This window comes from Silene latifolia, chromosome 11 (genome assembly GCF_048544455.1).
Source record: "Silene latifolia isolate original U9 population chromosome 11, ASM4854445v1, whole genome shotgun sequence".
NCBI classification, from domain to species: domain Eukaryota; kingdom Viridiplantae; phylum Streptophyta; class Magnoliopsida; order Caryophyllales; family Caryophyllaceae; genus Silene; species Silene latifolia.
This window is the reverse complement of record NC_133536.1, coordinates 175,836,480-175,842,713: the sequence shown is the minus strand read 5'-3', so window position 1 is coordinate 175,842,713 and position 6,234 is coordinate 175,836,480. Positions and strand designations below refer to the sequence as shown.

At 41.5% G+C, this 6,234-nt stretch overlaps 1 non-coding gene across 1 annotated transcript; it reads left to right on the top strand.

The window, feature by feature from the left end:
* Positions 1 to 570: 570 nt before the first annotated feature.
* On the top strand, positions 571 to 677 carry LOC141616437 (small nucleolar RNA R71). The gene has a single exon (XR_012530785.1). It is a non-coding gene; the product is annotated as a small nucleolar RNA R71 (small nucleolar RNA).
* Positions 678 to 6,234: the final 5,557 nt, after the last annotated feature.

Here is a 6,234-nt window from a genome sequence, read left to right as displayed (position 1 = left end):
GGTCTTTGATTTTGATTTCTCATGGGTGGTGGAGTGTATGTTGGTTGAGGATTTTGGACATTTTGGCTCTTGTATGAGAGATTTGGATGGAACTTGGTGTTTTCATTGTAAAAATTTGAATAAGGGGTGCCACTTTTGTAAGCTTGGAAAGCATTAACTTGTTCGGTCGTTCCCCTACATTCACTTGAGTCATGACCCAAGGTTCCACAATTCTCACATATCCCGCTTGGGATTGATGAGGATGCCGTCATGGCGTTGACATGATGCTTTGATGATTTTGAGTTTTCCTCAAGCCTAGCCATAGCTTGTTCAAACTTCAAGTTGATTGTTTCAATGTGAGCGCTAAGTTGAGCACCCAATTGAGTAACGGTGTCCACTTCATACTTTCCTCCTCTAGTAGCCTTGCGAGGCCTACTATATTGCGAATTATGGACCGCCATTTCCTCAATCTTGTTCCATGTTTGATTGTCATCAACTTCGGTGAACATTCCATTTGATCCCATATTGAGAACGTTCCTTGAATCTTCATATAAACCATTCCAAAATTGTTGCACTAAAAACCATTCGCTAAGTCCATGGTGAGGACATGAGTGACAAATACCTTTGAACCGCTCCCAAGCTTCATACAAAGACTCTTCATCCCTTTGCTTAAAACCCGTAATTTGAGCTCTTAGCATATTGGTCTTTTCCGGTGGGTAGAATTTTTTGTAGAAAGCTAGAGCTAACTTCTTCCAAGAATCTATTCCAAGAGTGGCCTTATCAAGGCCCTTCAACCATTGCTTTGCGGTGCCGATTAACGAAAAAGGAAATAAGACCCATCTTATTTGGTCTTGAGTCACGCCCGTTTGAGAGATAGCTTCACAATAATCACAAAATGTTTCCATATGAGAATGAGGGTCCTCACTAGGCATTCCCCCGAATTGGCTCCTCTCAACTAGTTGGATGAAGGCGGACTTGGCAATAAAATTACCGGTGAGATGTTGTGGGGTAGGAGTACCATTTGGTAAATCCTCCTCGGTGGGTATAGAGTGTGACGAGAATTTAGGCATTGTAGGTGGATTTTGTGGGATATTGTTAAATGGGTTCTCTTCTCCTTCTATTTCGAAAGGATTGACAAACTCACTAGTGGGTTGAACAACTTCACCAACACCTCCCAAATTCCTCCTAACAAGTCTCCTATTATTCGTCAAGGTTCTTTCGATTTCACGGTCAAAAGGTAACAAATCTCTTTGTAACCTTCTAGACATGCAAAATATCAAACAACTAGAAAACAATTAGAACACTCCTTGAGGAGTTTTACTTCCCCAAGGTGAAAAAGACACTACTAATAACAATAAAAGAAATCTTAAATCAATTAAACACCGTCCCCAAACAACGGCGCCATTTTTGATCGGAGCCATTTGGTGTTCACAATTAAACATATGTGGTCGTTGGTCAATGGTCGATACAAAACACAATTTATACTTCACAAACAACTCTACAATTAGTAAAGAGGCAAGTAAAGGTCGGATCCCAAGGGACGGGCATTGAAATGAAGATTCTATTGTAACTAGCGGTGTCTAGGGGTGTCACAAATTAGGTTGATGTAGAAGATCACTAAACTAAAATAACAATGAAAATAAACTAGCAAGGTAAATGAAATAAGGGGTGTAAACAATTGATTAAAAGCACTAGGGTGTCATGGGTTCATAGGGGATTCATGGGATATGATCATACAAACATGTTCTCAAATTATAAGCAAGCAATTATTGTTGTGATGGATCGAGTTGGGTTATATCTTACAATCCTAGGAAAGTTTGGGTCCCGGAGCCGAATCTCTTGGATTGTACAACACCTACAAGTCGACTTAATCTTCCCTACTCAACACATGCATGGTCTAACGAGACTCGAGTTGGGTTATGTCTTACAAGTCAAGTTGAAAGGATAGAAGATGATAGTAAATGCAAGGATTCATAGGCTTAGCATTTCATCAAATATAACATGTGCATGTATTAAGATCAAAACAAGCAAGCAAATAAGATATGAAAGCATATTAATTTAAGCATGAATCATTCCCCATGTTGGTTTCCCCTAATCACCCATTAAACCCTAGCTAAGAGACTACTCACTCATTATCATATTGATCATGCTAGAAAGGTTGTCAATCATACTAACATAATGAAACATGATGAATAAATGAAAGTAATTAGCAATAATTAAAAAGGGATTAAGAGATTATACCTACTAATGATTCCAATAATAAAGATGCAAAGAATAATAGAAGAACTTGATGATTGATGGAAGGTTGTCAATCTCCCAATAAACCCAATAATCTTCTAATTACCCAAAATAAATGAAGAACAAGAGAGAGATTCAAGAACTAAAACTTGGATTAAAACTAGATTAATATTTGATTACAATATTGAAGAGAGATTTGATTGATATTAACTACTCTAAATATTGATAAGAAGAACATGCTCCTCTAATTAGACTAATGGGGTATTTATAGTGAAAATTAGGGAGGATGCATTAGGGTTAACTAAGGGCTAAACTAGTAATTACACTTTTTAAGTTGAGCAAGGAGCCTCCGGGATTATCCGAGAGAAGGGCTTCTCCATTTCGTAGCTAGAAGAACGAAACTATGCTGTGCTGTGATCCGTGCGGCTGGGAGTCGGGACGGCCGGATCAGGGTGGACGATCCGAGCGGATCAAGGAACAAGACGCTCGGACTGGGCATGGGGAATCCGAGCGGATTCTGGTGAGGACGCTCGGATCGGCAAGGACGGACGGATTCTCTACAATCCGCTCGGATTGTAGTTCAGCAACTTTCCTTCTTCTTTTTCTTCCCTTTTCTTCACGAATTCCTTGGGGACTTCCTTGGGGACTCAAGGATCCTTTTCTCAACAATGCTCTTCTATTATGCTATGTACAAAGGCCTTCTAGTCTTGTCTCTCCTTGATGCTTGGTCATTGAATACGATCAATTTAGCCTCGTTTTGCCATGAAAATGCAAGATTCTTACTCCTTTCCTACCAAGGGATCAAAATCTCAAAGAATATGCAAAACAAAGAACTAAAGATAAGAAATGACCCAAATAGGCACTAAAAAGCATGGAAACAATGGTAATTCGGGGGCTAAATATGCGCTAATTATGGTCACATCACCATTCGTGCCATGGAAGTATCACCTTTTCAAATTATGCCCATGGTTTGGAAACTTGTTCATTCCATTGAAAATTTATATGCTAAACACAATCTTGTAATTACTATTAATGATATTAAGGCAGTATATCATATGGAAAATCCTGTTAATGGTCGTTTTAATTTCAGAATCAAGTCGAAGATGTCTCCATTAATCACTAACCTGGATTCTGGAGATGATAAAAGCTGGGCAAAGACTTTCCTGTTTATCCGGACTGAGAGTCTAGGGTCAGGTTTTGACTATTTGAGATATCCTCCTTTGGAGAGTGGTACGTTTCCTGTACTCTTAATTTGCAATTTATATTGAATGAAAGTAGGATATATAAGTCTTACCTGCATATTTTTGTTTTTGTAATGTTTGTAGCTCCTGATTGGAGCCATGATCCTCTTGATGAGGAGGCTGTTGCAAGGATAGACGCTTTCCTTTCTATTCCTAAGGAAGAGAGGACTGGCTGCCCGATCTGGGCGAGGGAATTATTGCCCCGGTATATGAAGACCAAGCTGAGTGGGGTCAGAGTACCCAAAGGCAAGCCTAGCTCCACTGCTCTTTCCTGTATGTTTTCTATATGTCTTTATGTTAATTGTTGTCTTCTTATCGCTCTTTATCTGATATTTATGTATACTCTTTATGTATCCGTGATTCGGGTCTTACGCCGGGTTGGCCAGCTTTTCGCAAATGATTTAAACGCTGGGGTGGCTAGGATTGCTGAACAGTCCAAGAGCCAGGAGGCTAGTGGGAGTGACAAGACGCTTGATATTTTGGTTTCTGATGTCCAGCCTCCCCAAGAACCGCCCAGGCTAGTATCACTAGAGGTCGTTCAGGCTTCTAAGAGGAGAAGGGAAGATGTTATTCCCGAAGAAGAAGGGGGAGAGAAATAGCCTATTCAGGCTCAACCAATCAGGAGTATCAGGCAAGTGTCTGCTAGGATTGACGATATGGACGCTGCCCGGGCACGGATAGATGAATTCTCTGCAAAAATGGGCGGCCAGCTTTTGTCTGCAAATACCCTTGAGTCGTCTACTAAAGTGGTTTCTATTCTGACTTCTCTTGTGACAAAGGCTGTTGAACTTGCTTCTCAGGCTAAGGAGGTTAGTTGTAAAGGGATGTTTTAATTGTTCAAGTGTTCTTTGTGTTGCTTTATATTGGGCTGATTAATTTTGTTTCTTGTAGGGATTGGATGTCGGGTTGGCTACTACTTGTCAGCTCAGGGATGCCCAGGCTAGGGTTTCTACTCTGGAAGAAAAACTGGATAAGGTTAACCGTGAGTTGCACACATCCAGGGGTAATGAAGTAGTACTTCAATCTCAGCTGGCGACAGCTAGAGAGGCATCTAGGGCTGCTATAGTTTGTGAGGTGGCTGCAAAAAATGCTGAGAAGGTTGTCAGGTAAGAGTTGGAGGCTGTCAAGGGGGAGCTGGCTGCTGAGAAGCAGGCAATGCAGGATCAGCTGAGGAAGAATGAAGAGCTTGGTGCTGAAAAGGAATTAGTGGAGGCGCGGCTTGCTGATGCCGCTCAGTACTTCTTTGGGAAAGGCCGGGTTGATGCTATGAGGGATCTGGAATCCGGCCGGGCTAATTGGGATCCGGACCAGGATGAGACAGCACTGGATACTCAGTATCCTGATTTGACCAACATGGGTCAGGAAGAAGAAGTGGATTCTCCTCCTTCCAACGAAAAATCTGGTGATCAGGAAATGGTGGATGGTTGTGAGTCGGTTACTGGCTCAAAACCTACTTAGATTTATGTTTTTATTCTTTGTTTTGGCCCATCCAGGGGGGATGTTCCTGGAATGGATATTTAGGTATGATGCTTTTTTTTTGGCCCATCCAGGGGGGATGTCCCTGGAATGGATAATTATTAGGTATATGGCAAGGCTGGCTATTTTGGGTGAATAAATTTTTTGTCTTTGTTGATTCCTTTTTGTGTTTTGATAAGGCATTTGTAGTATTGAATGTCTTACTGGATCTGGCCAGTTATTCGACTGGATCGGGCCAGTTTATTGTGCTGGATCTGACCAGTTTATTGTGTTATGGGTGGGGTTGTTGCCTGTCTGGAGGGCTTACGTCCCCTACCTGTCTGGAGGGCTTATGACCCATCTATGTTATACAATCCAGGAATAGATTTTCCAGGTTTGTATGTTAAGTTGAGCTCAGTATTTTATGGCCTGTTTTGCAACTGAAAATTGGGTATCAGTTGGATATTGGTGGGGTGGCCCCCAATCTTTATGATTTGTTTTAAATAAAAGGCAGTATGTAAAACAAGTATTGAAGATTCTACTTGGTAAAAATAAGTATGAGAGTATTGACAAGTATTTGGGCACATAATAGAAGAAATTATATAAGGCATTTATTCATATAATGACAAGTATTATACATTTAGTTTCACATCAGGTCAGGCAAGAAATGTGAACACGAAAAATGATACCTGGACCGGGAGATATATTCTATATGTGAAATAGTTTTAAGTGTGCAATATTCCAAGCTCTTGGGATCATTTCGCCGTCCAGGGTTTGTAATCTATAAGCTCCCTGGCCGACTATTGAGTCAATTAGGTAGGGACCTTCCCAGGTTGGGGCTAATTTGCCCGCATTCTTTTCTTTTGTGTTTTGGAAGACTTTCCTGAGGACAAGGTCTCCTACCCTGAATACCCTGGCTTTGACAGTCTTGTTGTAGCCTTTTGTAACTCTTTGCTGATATGCTGCCAATCTAATGCTGGCTGCATCTCCTAACTCTTCCGTTAAGTCCAGGCTGTCCTCCATTAGAGGTATATTGCTTGTTATTGTGTTCAGCCGCATCCGGTCGATGGAGTGTCGACCTCGGCCGGGATTTCGCTTCACATCCATAGACCAAGGAGTAGGGGTTTGGCCTGTGGATGTTTTAGGCGTGGTTCTATCAGCCCAGAGGACCGGGGGAGCTCTTGACCCATCCGCCTTTCCTTCTTTCTAGCTTCTTCTTTATGCAGCTGATTACTACTTTGTTCTTGGATTTCGCCCGATCGTTAGCTTTTGGATATCCTGGCGTGGAGGTTACCAGGTTGATGTTCAATTGAGCACGAAG